The 17,225-nt window shown below is 46.4% G+C and overlaps 1 protein-coding gene across 1 annotated transcript in view; it reads right to left on the reverse strand.

Annotated features, from left to right (window-relative positions):
- LOC139554057 (protein numb homolog) overlaps positions 1-13,626 on the reverse strand; it is a 121,739-nt gene extending 108,113 nt beyond the window's left edge. The window contains exon 1 of the mRNA XM_071366975.1: positions 13,512-13,626. The gene's annotated coding sequence lies outside the window, so the exon portion shown is untranslated. The remainder of the gene's footprint in view (positions 1-13,511) is intronic.
- Between the last annotated feature and the right edge of the window lie 3,599 nt (positions 13,627-17,225).

A 17,225-nucleotide genomic window follows, 5' to 3' on the forward strand; every position in this document is an offset into this window, starting at 1 on the left:
GGGTCTTCTCCTTTACATAACCATGCCAACCCAGCGCTGATGACGCCGGAAGATTGGGACTGCAGCTGTAGGAAAGTGTTGCTCTCGAGCCACTTCTAAAGCCGGTGAGCTTGAGACTGGAGCTACAGGATTTTCCTGTCTTCATGAGTATCTTACCTTTTATCATAGTCATCAGTTTCCTCAGTGCAAAAAAGATTAAAGCAGAACATATTTCTCAAATTCTTCATTCATGTGGCTCCAGAGCTCCTAGCATCACATCCATGTTACACCAGTTAGGAACGCTCTCTGTGTGATGGGACTATCTATGCCAGGTATGGTTCCCCTACGTAGGAGCTATTTGGATTGATATTATGTATCCCCATTAGTTCCTGCCAAGGCAGCAGCTACAATTCCTGAGGATCCCCATTAGTTCCTGTCAAGGCAGCAGCTACTCTTCCTGGGGTTTATTATGGATCCCCATTAGTTCCTGCCAAGGCAGCAGCTACTCTTCCTGGGGTTTATTATGGATCCCCAATAGTTCCTGCCAAGGCAGCAGCTACTCTTCCTGGGGTTTATTATGGATCCCCATTAGTTCCTGTCATGGCAGCAGCTACTCTTCCTGGGGTTTATTATGGATCCCCATTAGTTCCTGCCAAGGCAGCAGCTACTCTTCCTGGGGTTTATTATGGATCCCCATTAGCTCCTGTCAAGGCAGCAGCTACTCTTCCTGGGGTTTATTATGGATCCCCATTAGCTCCTGTCAAGGCAGCAGCTACTCTTCCTGGGGTTTATTATGGATCCCCATTAGCTCCTGCCAAGGCAGCAGCTACTCCGCCTGGGGTTTATTATGGATCCCCATTAGCTCCTGCCAAGGCAGCAGCTACTCTTCCTGGGGTTTATTATGGATCCCCATTAGCTCCTGCCAAGGCAGCAGCTACTCTTCCTGGGGTTTATTATGGATCCTCATTAGTTCCTGCCAAGGCAGCAGCTACTCTTCCTGGGGTTTATTATGGATCCTCATTAGTTCCTGCCAAGGCAGCAGCTACTCTTCCTGGGGTTTATTATGGATCCCCATTAGCTCCTGTCAAGGCAGCAGCTACTCTTCCTGGGGTTTATTATGGATCCCCATTAGCTCCTGTCAAGGCAGCAGCTACTCTTCCTGGGGTTTATTATGGATCCCCATTAGCTCCTGTCAAGGCAGCAGCTACTCTTCTTGAGGTCCAGCAACATTAAGACTGTTACACATTACATTAATAACAGTTTTCATATTAAATGTATGCTCTTAGGCCTCTACTCTACGTGAACATGTGTATAGTGAGTATGTTATCGTGAGTTTGTATGCATGTGTCTATGTTTGTGTTGCTTCACAGTCCCCGCTGTTACATCAGGTGTTTTTCAAAATCAATTTTTACTGTTTCCATCAGTTACTTAATGCGGAATAGTTCCATGTAGTCATGGCTCTATGTAGTACTGTGTGCCTCCCATAGTCTGTTCTGGACTTGGGGACTGTGAAGAGACCTCTGGTGCCATGTCTTGTTGGGGTGAGTTCAACAAAGGCTTCTGTCCGCGGCGAACATGTTACCTCGTAACAATTTCGGTTGAACCATTTGAAATGTTACAGAGAAGCAGCAAATATCTCTTTTTATGGACTGTGGCTTTTTTTTGGGCGGCAAAATTCAAACTGCAAGTGACTGTTTCTGTTCCTAATACATGTAATAGGAATTCCCACGTTATTATTATATATATTATTATATACTCGTAGTTTAGTTTAGACTCGAAACAGATACTTATGTTCACCGCACACTAGCTTCTCAGATTGTTAGCCCGCGTTACAGGTCGGCCCGCGCTACAGGTCGGCCCACGTTAGCGGAGAACACAAAACAAATGGCACGCGTTAGCGAACGTTCCCAAACCATTTCCCTTATTGAACGTAACTCTGGAAGATGAGCATGTAAAAATCAGTGTTTCCCCCAGTATTTATAAATGATTTATGCTTTGGTGCCCCACGCTCTCTCTTACGCCCCTCCTCCCCAACCCTCTCCTCTGTACTCTTCCTTCCTCAAAATATTATTCAAACCCTGACAGAGGGTCTCTCTCTCTCTCCCCCTGACAGAGGGTCTCTCTCTCTCTCCCTCCCCCTGACAGAGGGTCTCTCTCTCTCTCCCTCCCCCTGACAGAGGGTCTCTCTCTCTCACCCTCCCCCTGACAGAGGGTCTCTCTCTCTCACCCTCCCCCTGACAGAGGGTCTCTCTCTCTCACCCTCCCCCTGACAGAGGGTCTCTCTCTCTCTCCCTCCCCCTGACAGAGGGTCTCTCTCTCTCTCCCTCCCCCTGACAGAGGGTCTCTCTCTCTCTCCCTCCCCCTGACAGAGGGTCTCTCTCTCTCTCCTTCCCCCTGACAGAGGTTCTCTCTCTCTCTCTCTCCCTCCCCCTGACAGAGGGTCTCTCTCTCTCTCTCTCCCTCCCCCTGACAGAGGGTCTCTCTCTCTCCCTCCCCCTGACAGAGGGTCTCTCTCTCTCTCCCTCCCCCTGACAGAGGGTCTCTCTCTCTCTCTCTCCCTCCCCCTGACAGAGGGTCTCTCTCTCTCTCTCTCTCCCCCTGACAGAGGGTCTCTCTCTCTCTCTCTCCCTCCCCCTGACAGAGGGTCTCTCTCTCTCTCCCTCCCCCTGACAGAGGGTCTCTCTCTCCCTCCCTTTTATCAGTTTAATAGTGAAGGTTGATGAACATTGTTTGTCGGTCAGTGACTAAGGGATGATTCACAGTATTTGGACTGATCACCAGCATCTGTCAACAGCATCTAAAAATCCTCTGCATTATCAATAAACAGCAGACTCCTACATGTCCTCAGTGAAAACAATGTCCTGAGCAAATGTCAAATTGGCTTAATAACGAATTACTGTACGACAGACCACGTATTCACCCTGCACACCCTAATTGACAAACAAACAAACCAAAACAAAGGCAAAGTCTTCTCATGTTTTGTTGATTTCAAACAAGCTTTTGACTCAGTTTGGCATGAGGGTCTGCTATACAAATTGATGGAAAGTGGTGTTGAGGGAAAAACATACAACATTATAAAATCCATGTACATAACAACTGTGTGGTTAACTTCTCTAGGATAGAGGGCAGCATTTTCACTTCCCTCTCTCCCTCCCCCCCACCATCCCTCTCTCTCTCCCTCCCCCACCATCCCTCTCTCCCAATTTCAACTTCCTTCTACTCATCCCCAGAATATAGGATATGCATATTATTAGTAGATTTGGATAGAAAACACTGAAGTTTCTAAAACTGTTTGAATCATGTCTGTGAGTATAACAGAACTGATGTAGCAGGCAAAACCCCGAGGACTAACCATTCAGATTATTTTTTTTTTTTTTAGGTCACCGTCTGTTCAATGAGTTTCATTGGGATACTGGATTTCTAATGAACCTGTTTGCAGTTCCTACCACTTCCACTGGATGTCACCAGTCTTTGGAAATTGGTTGAGGTTATTCCTTTGTGCAATGAAGAAGTACGGCCAACTGAAATCAGTGTAACGTTGTGTACTGTTTGAGAGTTGCGCAAGACTAGAAAAGTAGCGTTAGTTTGTTGTCCTCTTGTATTGAAAACAGATAGACCCGTCTTCAATTTGATCGATTATTAACGTTTAGAAATACCTAAAGTTGTATTACAAAAGTAGTTTGAAATGTTTTGGCAAAGTTTAGAGGTCATTTTTTAGATATTTTGTAGTGACGTTGCGCAAATTGGAAGCTGTTTTTTTCTGGATCAAACGCGCCAAATAAATGGACAATTTGGATATATATGGACGGAATTAGTCGAACAAAAGGACCATTTGTGATGTTTATGGGACATATTGGAGTGCCAACAAAAAAAGCTTGTCAAAAGGTAAGGCATGATTTATATTTTATTTTTGCGTTGCGCCTGCAGGGTTGAAATATGCTACACTCTTTGTTTACTGTTGTGCTATCATCAGATAATAGCATCTTATTATTTCGCTGAAAAGCCTTTTTGAAATCTGACATGTTGGCTGGATTCACAACGAGTGTAGCTTTAATTTGGTATCTTACATGTGTGATTTAATAAAAGTTTGATTTTATAATTTTTATTTTATTTGGCGCTCTACATTTTCCCAAGTGAGACGCAAGCGTCCCACATATCCCAGAGAGGTTAACTGGTAAACACAGAGATTTCTTTCCACGGGGCCGTGGGGTGAGACAGGGCTTTCCACGGGGCCGTGGGGTGAGACAGGGCTTTCCACGGGGCCGTGGGGTGAGACAGGGCTTTCCACGGGGCCGTGGGGTGAGACAGGGCTTTCCACGGGGCAGTGGGGTGAGACAGGGCTTTCCACGGGGCCGTGGGGTGAGACAGGGCTTTCCACGGGGCCGTGGGGTGAGACAGGGCTTTCCACGGGGCCGTGGGGTGAGACAGGGCTTTCCACGGGGCCGTGGGGTGAGACAGGGCTTTCCACGGGGCAGTGGGGTGAGACAGGGCTTTCCACGGGGCCGTGGGGTGAGACAGGGCTTTCCACGGGGCCGTGGGGTGAGACAGGGCTTTCCACGGGGCAGTGGGGTGAGACAGGGCTTTCCACGGGGCAGTGGGGTGAGACAGGGCTTTCCACGGGGCAGTGGGGTGAGACAGGTCTGCAGCTTATACATCAATCAGCACCTGGTCTCACCCTACCAGACTCTGAAGTCAAATGTCTACTGTTTGACGTCCTAATTAGGATCTGGCTAAAAATACTTGAATCATTTATAGAACCCGTTGCCCTTCATGGTTGTGAGGTCTGGGGTCCGCTCACCAACCAAGAATTCACAAAATGGAACAAACATCAAATTGAGATGCATGTCAAATTCTGCAAAAAATATCCTCCGTGTACAACGTAAAACACCAAATAATGCAGAGTGTAAATTAGGGCGATACTCGATAATTATCTAAATCCAGAGAAAAGCCGTTAAATTCTACAACCACCTAAAAGGACCCGATTCCCAAACCTTCCATTTAGAAAGCCATCACCTACAGAGAGATGAACCTGGAGAAGAGTCCCCTCAGCTAGCTGGTCCTGGGGCTCCGTTCAGAGTCCCAGGACAGCAACACAATTAGACTCAACAAAATGATGAGAAAACTAAAAGATAATAACTTGACACTGGAAAGAATTAACCAAGACACAGATCAAACTGGAATGCTGGTCCTAAACAGAGACACGGTGGCAGAATACCACTGATTGAACAAAAATTAAGGAACTTTTTTTGAGTGTAATGTTAATGGTTGATTTCACTTGCTTTGAAATATGTTTCCCATACCAATAAAGCCCCTTGGATTGATACGGTGTGAGTGTCCTGAATGGTCCAGTACCCCCCCCCCCAATCCATCCATCCCTCCCTCTCCCCCTCATCCCTCCCTCTCTTTCCCCCTCATCCCTCTGTCCCTCCCCCCCACCCCTCTCTCCCCCCACCCCATCCCTCTCTCCTGGCGGGATCCCAGCCCTGGCCCTCAGTAATGGGCTCATTAAGAGGAGGAGAAAGGCCTCATGTCTGTTAACTCTATTGGGCTGTGACAGCTCCTGCAGGACCGCTTCCCCGCCCCCCCACCCACCCACCCAGCCATCCCATGGCCAAAGCCGCCTCTCTCCCCCTCTTCTTCCCAGGTCCAGAACACCCTGGTGGGGCTGGGCCAGGGTAAAGCTACCTCACATGATCCTGACAGCCCAGTCCTGGCTGGTCCCTCCATACCACAGCAGATCAGACATTTCCCCTTGCTGCCGCCACAGACTGGGGGTGCGGTACTAGGCGGTGCGGTACACCTCCCTACTAAAGCACACTGCAGAGAGAGAACAGAGAAAGCGAGGAAGCTGTTTGCAGTCAAACAGGGTTCTGAAAAGGGAAGAGAAAGGGCTGAGAAGTGAGGATACCAGAGGACAGGAGTGAGGATACTGTGATAGAAGGTAAACGGTTTCCTCTGTGAGTTGACATGAATTTGTTGTGACAGACATGTTGCGTGAGTGAAGAGAGAGAAGCTGTGTTATCTTTACTCTCCTACTCTGCAGTGAGCCGAGACATGACCTAAATAAACAAGACTGGAGTTGGTGTGAGAGAGTGGGGGGGGCGAGGGCGAGAGATGGGGGGGGGCGAGAGAGAGAAGGGGGGGCGAGAGAGAGAGAGGGGGGGTGAGAGAGAAGGGGCAGAGAGGGGGGGCGAGGGGTCGAGAGAGTCGGTGAGTTTATATTTTGGGAAATTAAGGAATAGATAGATTTTTTTAAATGTTCCATCTAAAATAAGAAGCGTAAGGCTAAAACGGATAATAATATAAATAATATAAACAGATATAAAAGGATCAGAACACAATGGTGACGTAAAGACCCAACTACTATCAACATCAACATCTCCTTTTGGAGAAACAGTGCCTTGTCATTTTGTTACCAAACACTTCTCCCCACATTTTGTTACGTCTTATTCTAAACTGGATTAAATCGTTTTATTTCCCTCATCCATCTACACACAATACCACAGAATGACATCACAATACCACAGAATGACATCACAATACCACAGAATGACATCACAATACCACAGAATGACATCACAATACCACAGAATGACATCACAATACCACAGAATGACATCACAATACCCAATAAAACAGGTTTTTAGAAATGTTTGCAAATTTAATGGACTGGGACGGCCGAGTACTGAAGCGTGTAAAAATCTGTCCTCAGTTGCAACACTCACCACCGAGTTCCAAACTGCCTCTGGAAGCAACGTCAGCACAATAACTGTTTGTCGGGAGCTTCATGAAATGGGTTTCCATGGCTGAGCAGCCGCGCACACAAGCCTAAGATCACCATGTGCAATGCCACACGTCAGCTGGAGTGGTGTAAAGGTTGCCGCCATTGGACTCTAGAGCAGCGGAAATGCGTTCTCTGGAGGGATGAATCATGCTTCACTATCTAGGCAGTCTGACAAATCTGGGTTTGGCGGATGCCAGGAGAACGCTACCTGCCCCAATGCAGAATGCCAACTGTAAAGTTTGGTGGAGGGAGAATAATGGTCTGGGGCTGTTTTCATGGTTCTGGCCCCTTAGTTCCAGTGAAGGGAAATCTTAATGCTACAGCATACAATGTCATGTTCTGACAACATTGTGGCAACAGTTTGGGGAAGGCCCTTTCTTCTTTCAGCATGACAAGGCCCTCGTGCACAAAGCGAGGTCCATACAGAAACGGTTTGTTGAGATCGGTGTGGAAGAACTTGACTGGCCTGCACAGAGCCCTGACCTCAACCCCATCAAACATCATTGGGATGAATTGGAACGCCGACTGCGAGCCAGGCCTAATCGCCCAACATCAGTGCCAGACCTCACTAATGCTTTTGTGGCTGAATGGAAGCAAGTCCCCACAGCAATGTTCCAACATCTAGTGGAAAGCCTTCCCAGAAGAGTGGAGGCTGTTACAGCAGTAATGTTCCAACATCTAGTGGAAAGCCTTCCCAGAAGAGTGGAGGCTGTTATAGCAGCAATGTTCCAACATCTAGTGGAAAGCCTTCCCAGAAGAGTGGATGCTGTTATAGCAGCAATGTTCCAACATCTAGTGGAGAGCCTTCCCAGAAGAGTGGAGGCTGTTATAACAGCAAAAGGGGAACCAACTACATATTAATGGCCATGATTTGGAATGAGATGTTCGATGAGCAGGTGTCCACATACTTTTGGTCAAGTAGTGTATTTATTATTTATGTCTGTTCTAATTTCACGAAGATAATGAGAAGTAACAAGTAGACCTATCAGTTGGCGATTTTACTGATAATCTATCTTGGTTGAATTATTAAGTGATTAAAACGCGTAATTCTGTTACCAAATTGCTAATAGAATACCCAAAACGTCAGTTACACGGAATTACAGCAACTGAATTTTCTACATTTCTGTGATTTTAGCTCAACAAATAAATTATATTGTATTAGTGATTTAAACAGGGTCACTACTTCCTGCAGCTAAATCAAGACCGTGGTACTTATTGTTGGAGCCAAAGCACAGAGAGAAAATCCGGCCGTACATTTTAATTCACAGGCAATAATGATAAAACGCATGGTAAGAAAGCCTAGGTGTTAATGTAGATTCTGAACTCAATTGTGAATCACACATTAGGAATGGGACCAAAATAGATTTTTACCACCTGAAGAACATTGCCAAGGTGCAGCCTTTTCTCTCTGAGGCTGATACAGAGAGACTCATCCATGCTTTTATTACAATCAGGCTTGACTACTGTAATGCTCTCCAGTCTGGTCAACCCAAGAAAGTCATTGGTCAACTGTAAAACACACAGCATGCTGCAGGGTACTGACCAAGACCAGACAGAGAACACATTACACCGGTTTTAAGGTCTCTGTACTGTAAAACATACAGAATACTGCAGGGTACTGACCCAGACCAGACAGAGAACACATTACACCGGTTTTAAGGTCTCTGCACTGTAAAACATACAGCATGCTGCAGGGTACTGACCAAGACCAGACAGAGAACACATTACACCGGTTTTAAGGTCTCTGTACTGTAAAACATACAGAATGCTGCAGGGTACTGACCCAGACCAGACAGAGAACACATTACACCGGTTTTAAGGTCTCTGCACTGTAAAACATACAGAATGCTGCAGGGTACTGACCAAGACCAGACAGAGAACACATTACACCGGTTTTAAGGTCTCTGCACTGTAAAACATACAGAATGCTGCAGGGTACTGACCAAGACCAGACAGAGAGAACACATTACACCGGTTTTAAGGTCTCTGCACTGTAAAACATACAGAATGCTGCAGGGTACTGACCAAGACCAGACAGAGAACACATTACACCGGTTTTAAGGTCTCTGTACTGTAAAACATACAGCATGCTGCAGGGTACTGACCAAGACCAGACAGAGAACACATTACACCGGTTTTAAGGTCTCTGTACTGTAAAACATACAGAATGCTGCAGGGTACTGACCAAGACCAGACAGAGAGAACACATTACACCGGTTTTAAGGTCTCTGTACTGTAAAACAGAATGCTGCAGGGTACTGACCAAGACCAGACAGAGAACACATTACACCGGTTTTAAGGTCTCTGTACTGTAAAACAGAATGCTGCAGGGTACTGACCAAGACCAGACAGAGAACACATTACACCGGTTTTAAGGTCTCTGTACTGTAAAACATACAGAATGCTGCAGGGTACTGACCAAGACCAGACAGAGAACACATTACACCGGTTTTAAGGTCTCTGCACTGTAAAACATACAGCATGCTGCAGGGTACTGACCAAGACCAGACAGAGAACACATTACACCGGTTTTAAGGTCTCTGCACTGTAAAACATACAGAATGCTGCAGGGTACTGACCCAGACCAGACAGAGAACACATTACACCGGTTTTAAGGTCTCTGTACTGTAAAACATACAGAATGCTGCAGGGTACTGACCCAGACCAGACAGAGAACACATTACACCGGTTTTAAGGTCTCTGTACTGTAAAACATACAGAATGCTGCAGGGTACTGACCCAGACCAGACAGAGAGAACACATTACACCGGTTTTAAGGTCTCTGTACTGTAAAACATACAGAATGCTGCAGGGTACTGACCCAGACCAGACAGAGAACACATTACACCGGTTTTAAGGTCTCTGCACTGTAAAACATACAGAATGCTGCAGGGTACTGACCCAGACCAGACAGAGAGAACACATTACACCGGTTTTAAGGTCTCTGCACTGTAAAACATGCAGAATGCTGCAGGGTACTGACCCAGACCAGACAGAGAACACATTACACCGGTTTTAAGGTCTCTGTACTGTAAAACATACAGAATACTGCAGGGTACTGACCCAGACCAGACAGAGAACACATTACACCGGTTTTAAGGTCTCTGTACTGTAAAACATACAGAATGCTGCAGGGTACTGACCAAGACCAGACAGAGAGAACACATTACACCGGTTTTAAGGTCTCTGTACTGTAAAACATACAGAATGCTGCAGGGTACTGACCAAGACCAGACAGAGAACACATTACACCGGTTTTAAGGTCTCTGTACTGTAAAACATACAGCATGCTGCAGGGTACTGACCAAGACCAGACAGAGAACACATTACACCGGTTTTAAGGTCTCTGTACTGTAAAACATACAGAATGCTGCAGGGTACTGACCAAGACCAGACAGAGAGAACACATTACACCGGTTTTAAGGTCTCTGCACTGGCTGCCTGTGAGTTTAAGAATACATTTTAACATTCTCCTATTGGTTTTTAAATCAATCCACGATGGTACACCTCAATACATGTCAGACATGCTTTAAGTTATGTACCTAGTAGGTCCCTCAGGTCCTCTGGCCTTTTAACTCTCCCAAAGCCTCTGGAATAGCCTGCCAGAGAACCTGAGGGGGACCAAGAGGCATGGAGAGACAGCCTTTTAACTATCCCAAAGCCTAGGGACCAAGAGGCATGGAGAGACAGCCTTTTAACTATCCCAAAGCCTAGGGACCAAGAGGCATGGAGAGACAGCCTTTTAACTATCCCAAAGCCTAGGGACCAAGAGGCATGGAGAGACAGCCTTTTAACTATCCCAAAGCCTAGGGACCAAGAGGCATGGAGAGACAGCCTTTTAACTATCCCAAAGCCTAGGGACCAAGAGGCATGGAGAGCAGCCTTTTAACTATCCCAAAGCCTAGGGACCAAGAGGCATGGAGAGGCAGCCTTTAGTTATTATGCCCCCAGCCTCTAGAATAGCCTGCCAGAGACCCTGAGGGGGACCAAGAGGCATGGAGAGACAGTCTATAGTTACTATGCCCCCAGCCTCTAGAATAGCCTGCCAGAGACCCTGAGGGGGACCAAGAGGCATGGAGAGACAGCCTTTTAACTATCCCAAAGCCTAGGGACCAAGAGGCATGGAGAGGCAGCCTTTTAACTATCCCAAAGCCTAGGGACCAAGAGGCATGGAGAGACAGCCTTTTAACTATGCCAAAGCCTAGGGACCAAGAGGCATGGAGAGGCAGCCTTTAGTTATTATGCCCCCAGCCTCTGGAATAGCCTGCCAGAGAACCTGAGGAGGACCAAGAGACATGGAGAGACAGTCTATAGTTATTATGCCCCCAGCCTCTAGAATAGCCTGCCAGAGACCCTGAGGAGGACCAAGAGGCATGGAGAGGCAGCCTTTAGTTATTATGCCCCCAGCCTCTGGAAAAGCCTGCCAGAGAACCTGAGGAGGACCAAGAGGCATGGAGAGGCAGCCTTTAGTTATTATGCCCCCAGCCTCTGGAATAGCCTGCCAGAGAACCTGAGGGGGACCAAGAGGCATGGAGAGACAGCCTTTTAACTATCCCAAAGCCTAGGGACCAAGAGGCATGGAGAGGCAGCCTTTTAACTATCCCAAAGCCTAGGGACCAAGAGGCATGGAGAGGCAGTCTATAGTTACTATATGGCCTTTTAACTATCCCAGGACACTAAGCATGTCGCACCTCACTACTTCACAGGAGAAGCATGCGTATTTTGGGGGCAGAAGTGCCTTAATAACAAACCATTATGCTATCTATAAATACAAATAAAATTATTCAAATTAAGAGCCTAGTTGGTTTAGCCATGGAAAAAGTCAGCAACCTTCCTGCTAGCCATGATTGGCTGAGATAATGGGTGGGCTGGACATGCCGAGAGATGAGTTCGGATTGGTCTGCCATGTAGCATGGTTCTGTCTATAACATGAGCTGGTCAGTATGTCCAGGTAATCATTTCTAACGCTGCTTTTTATAAAGATATCACATAGTAGAACTGCTTCAGTGTTGCTCTCCACTTCCTGGAGCGCCGAGTTTTGAAATCAGTGGAATTAGAGTACGATAGCTAAGGAGATGAAGAAAATTCTGGCATTTGTTTACAAATATGCAATTGGTTTCGAAAAGAGAACACACAGAAGGCTGTTGGATAAAACACCTGTCTTCAAATGAAGGCAACCATGGCATCCGTGACAGAGAGGGAGAAACGTCCATCCATTTATACAGGTAAGAGTCTCGCTAGTTACATTTTCAGATATTAAATGTTTCTAATTTTGTCAGAAATGTACTTCCATTTCAAGATAAAGCGTACTGTTAGCTAGCTCGCTAGCTAACGTTACGTGTATGATCTGTGTAGTAATATTATATTATGTATATGTAGTAATATTATTCGTATCTCAGAGCCATTTCCATTGCTAGTTATATCCTAATGTTAGCTAGCTAACATTGAACCTGATTGGTTAGCTAACTGCAGATTCATACAGTGTAGTAACCTTACGAGTTGGGATTATGGTTCTCTGTTTAGCTAGCTAGCTACATGTCTAAACAAAAGACTCCACTATGCAAGTAACCATTTCAATAGAATGTTCATGATGTCACTGCGACAACTGTCGATAGACATAGCTGGTATATTCTCTCTGGCTATCTACTCTGATTTCAGAGCACTCTCGTCTGAGTGTGCCAGAGAGCAGAATAACTGACGGATTTAACAACGCTCAACACACGTTGAATATGGCCAATGTCAGTAAATGTTGACAAAAAAGCGTAATTAAAAATTGTTGCCAGCAGCACAGTTGCAGTCACCAATAACATGTAAACAGCCTAACCTGCTCTGCTAGGGTGAGTAAAATGGTCAGAGTGAGGTGTTCTCTCATTTGTGTCTGGAAGTAGCTAGCCAGCTGGCCAACGTTAGCCAGCTAGCCAACGTTAGCCAGCTAGCCAACGTTAGCCAGCTAGCCAACGTTAGCCAGCTAGCCAACGTTAGCCAGTTAGCCAGCTAGCCAACGTTAGCCAGTTAGCCAGCTAGCCAACGTTAGCCAGTTAGCCAACGTTAGCCAGTTAGCAAGCTAGCCAACGTTAGCCAGTTAGCAAGCTAGCCAACGTTAGCCAGTTAGCAAGCTAGCCAACGTTAGCCAGTTAGCAAGCTAGCCAACGTTAGCCAGTTAGCAAGCTAGCCAACGTTAGCCAGTTAGCAAGCTAGCCAACGTTAGCCAGTTAGCAAGCTAGCCAACGTTAGCCAGTTAGCAAGCTAGCCAACGTTAGCCAGTTAGCAAGCTAGCCAACGTTAGCCAGTTAGCTTGGGTGCTTGACTGCCGTTGTGAGGTCAGAACGACCGGATCAACCCTACTCCCCGGGCCAGAGCGTCCAGTGTGAGCTCTGAAGTCTTTAGTCTTGACATCTTTGGTTGTTCAGGACACGGCCTCACATGGGAATCCTTAAAGAGATGGGTGGGGCTAAAGCTTTAGAGGGTGTGAACAATGCTGAATGGGGGTGTAGACAAAAAAAGAGCTCTCCAGTAGGTGTACGAAAACATTCAATGGCCATTTTCTCAAAAGTGAGGTTACAAGTTTATCAACTTACAAAGCAGAATTACTTTCCCATTGTTCCTAAAATGTAGTGTATGATAAACCATCTTATAGCTCTGAGTCTCTACTTTTATCCAATGTAAAATTAAAACATTTCTAATATTGCTACATAAGACCGAATCGACCCGGTCGGTCACATATTTAAAAGAGATCTTCAAAACTCACCTTTTTCCTTAAAGTGCTTTTTAGACATTCAGCTTTATTGTTATTATTCTTCTTTATTGTCCTCTTATGTTTGATGTGTAGTAAACAGCTTGTTTCTTCCTGTTAAGATGTGCATGTATAAATAAAGCTTGATTTGATTTGACAACAGGAAATCATAACAGTCACAACACACAGTTGGGTCACCTGCTACTGTCCTGTCCACTGACACACTGTTACCAAAATCTAATTTTATTCATCACATGATTGGTAAACAACAGGTGTAGACTAAACAGTGAAATGCTTACAGGCCCTTTCCCACAATGCAGAGAGAAAGAAAATAGAGAAATAATAGAAAAGCCATAATAAATACACAATGAGTAACAATAACATGGATCTATACAGAGTCAATGATAACATGGCTCTATACACAGAGTGCCAGTACTGAGTCAATGATAACATGGTACTATACACAGAGTACCAGTACTGAGTCAATGATAACATGGCTCTATACATAGAGTACCAGTACTGAGTCAATGATAACATGGCTATATACCTGGGGTACCAGTACTGAGTCAATGATAACATGGATATATACACAGAGTACCAGTACTGAGTTAATGATAACATGGCTATATACCTGGGGTACCAGTACTGAGTCAATGATAACATGGCTCTATACACAGAGTACCAGTACTGAGTCAATGATAACATGGCTATATACCTGGGGTACCAGTACTGAGTCAATGATAACATGGCTCTATACACAGAGTACCAGTACTGAGTTAATGATAACATGGCTATATACCTGGGGTACCAGTACTGAGTCAATGATAACATGGCTCTATACACAGAGTACCAGTACTGAGTCAATGATAACATGGCTATATACCTGGGGTACCAGTACTGAGTCAATGATAACATGGCTCTATACACAGAGTACCAGTACTGAGTCAATGATAACATGGCTCTATACACAGAGTACCAGTACTGAGTTAATGATAACATGGCTCTATACACAGAGTACCAGTACTGAGTCAATGATAACATGGCTCTATACACAGAGTACCAGTACTGAGTCAATGATAACATGGCTATATACACAGAGTACCAGTACTGAGTCAATGATAACATGGCTCTATACATAGAGTACCAGTACTGAGTCAATGATAACATGGTACTATACACAGAGTACCAGTACTGAGTCAATGATAACATGGCTATATACACAGAGTACCAGTACTGAGTTAATGATAACATGGCTATATACACAGAGTACCAGTACTGAGTTAATGATAACATGGCTATATACACAGAGTACCAGTACTGAGTCAATGATAACATGGCTCTATACACAGAGTACCAGTACTGAGTCAATGATAACATGGCTCTATACACAGAGTACCAGTACTGAGTCAATGATAACATGGCTCTATACACAGAGTACCAGTACTGAGTCAATGATAACATGGCTCTATACACAGAGTACCAGTACTGAGTCAATGATAACATGGCTCTATACACAGAGTACCAGTACTGAGTCAATGATAACATGGCTCTATACACAGAGTACCAGTACTGAGTCAATGATAACATGGCTCTATACAGAGTACCAGTACTGAGTCAATGATAACATGGATATATACACAGAGTACCAGTACTGAGTCAATGTGCAGATAATGTGACCAATAACATCAGCTAACCATGTGACCAATAACATCTGTTCATGCAGTTCACAAATAGTAGGAGACATATCACCTGGACAGCTCCTCAGCTGTTTGATCCAGCAACAGAGTTACCGCAGCTGGTCCTCACTACACATGACAGAGTTACTGCAGCTGGTCCTCACTACACATGACAGAGTTACTGCAGCTGGTCCTCACTATACATGACAGAGTTACTGCAGCTGCTCCTCACTACACATGACAGAGTTACTGCAGCTGGTCCTCACTACACATGACAGAGTTACTGCAGCTGGTCCTCACTACACATGACAGAGTTACTGCAGCTGGTCCTCACTATACATGACAGAGTTACTGCAGCTGCTCCTCACTACACATGACAGAGTTACTGCAGCTGGTCCTCACTACACATGACAGAGTTACTGCAGCTGGTCCTCACTACACATGACAGAGTTACCGCAGCTGGTCCTCACTACACATGACAGAGTTACTGCAGCTGGTCCTCACTACACATGACAGAGTTACTGCAGCTGGTCCTCACTACACATGACAGAGTTACTGCAGCTGGTCCTCACTACACATGACAGAGTTACTGCAGCTGGTCCTCACTACACATGACAGAGTTACTGCAGCTGGTCCTCACTACACATGACAGAGTTACTGCAGCTGGTCCTCACTACACATGACAGAGTTACTGCAGCTGGTCCTCACTACACATGACAGAGTTACCGCAGCTGGTCCTCACTACACATGACAGAGTTACTGCAGCTGGTCCTCACTACACATGACAGAGTTACTGCAGCTGGTCCTCACTACACATGACAGAGTTACTGCAGCTGGTCCTCACTACACATGACAGAGTTACTGCAGCTGGTCCTCACTACACATGACAGAGTTACCGCAGCTGGTCCTCACTACACATGACAGAGTTACTGCAGCTGGTCCTCACTACACATGACAGAGTTACTGCAGCTGGTCCTCACTACACATGACAGAGTTACCGCAGCTGGTCCTCACTACACATGACAGAGTTACTGCAGCTGGTCCTCACTACACATGACAGAGTTACCGCAGCTGGTCCTCACTATACATGACAGAGTTACTGCAGCTGGTCCTCACTATACATGACAGAGTTACTGCAGCTGGTCCTCACTATACAAGGCACAACAGCATCCGTTGAGAGGCAATGTCTCTCATTTCCTGCTCTGTAACGGATAAAGAGATGAACAAAGTCCAGTTTAGATTGTATGTCTTTATATGTAAACATAAGAGCTAGTGTTTATTTACAGTAGCGTTGTCTACTAGTATTACATGACAGGTCTATTGTGGAAGTATACACTTTACCGGCCAGGTTATTAGGTACATCACCACGTCCACGAAAATGTGAAAGGTCATGGTCTGTGTGGGGAGCACCTCCTGGTCCGTGTGGTGTGGAGCACCTCCTGGTCCGTGTGGTGTGGAGCACCTCCTGGTCCGTGTGGTGTGGAGCACCTCCTGGTCCGTGTGGTGTGGAGCACCTCCTGGTCCGTGTGGTGTGGAGCACCTCCTGGTCCGTGGGGTGTGGAGCACCTCCTGGTCCGTGGGGTGTGGAGCACCTCCTGGTCCGTGGGGTGTGGAGCTCCTGGTCCGTGGGGTGTGGAGCTCCTCCTGGTCCGTGGGGTGTGGAGCTCCTGGTCCGTGTGGTGTGGAGCTCCTGGTCCGTGTGGTGTGGAGCACCTCCTGGTCCGTGGGGTGTGGAGCACCTCCTGGTCCGTGGGGTGTGGAGCTCCTGGTCCGTGTGGTGTGGAGCACCTCCTGGTCCGTGGGGTGTGGAGCACCTCCTGGTCCGTGGGGTGTGGAGCACCTCCTGGTCCGTGGGGTGTGGAGCACCTCCTGGTCCGTGGGGTGTGGAGCACCTCCTGGTCCGTGGGGTGTGGAGCACCTCCTGGTCCGTGGGGTGTGGAGCACCTCCTGGTCCGTGGGGTGTGGAGCACCTCCTGGTCCGTGTGTGGAGCACCTCCTGGTCCGTGTGTGGAGCACCTCCTGGTCCGTGGGGTGTGGAGCACCTCCTGGTCCG

Source organism: Salvelinus alpinus, chromosome 25 (genome assembly GCF_045679555.1).
Source record: "Salvelinus alpinus chromosome 25, SLU_Salpinus.1, whole genome shotgun sequence".
Lineage (NCBI taxonomy): Eukaryota > Metazoa > Chordata > Actinopteri > Salmoniformes > Salmonidae > Salvelinus > Salvelinus alpinus.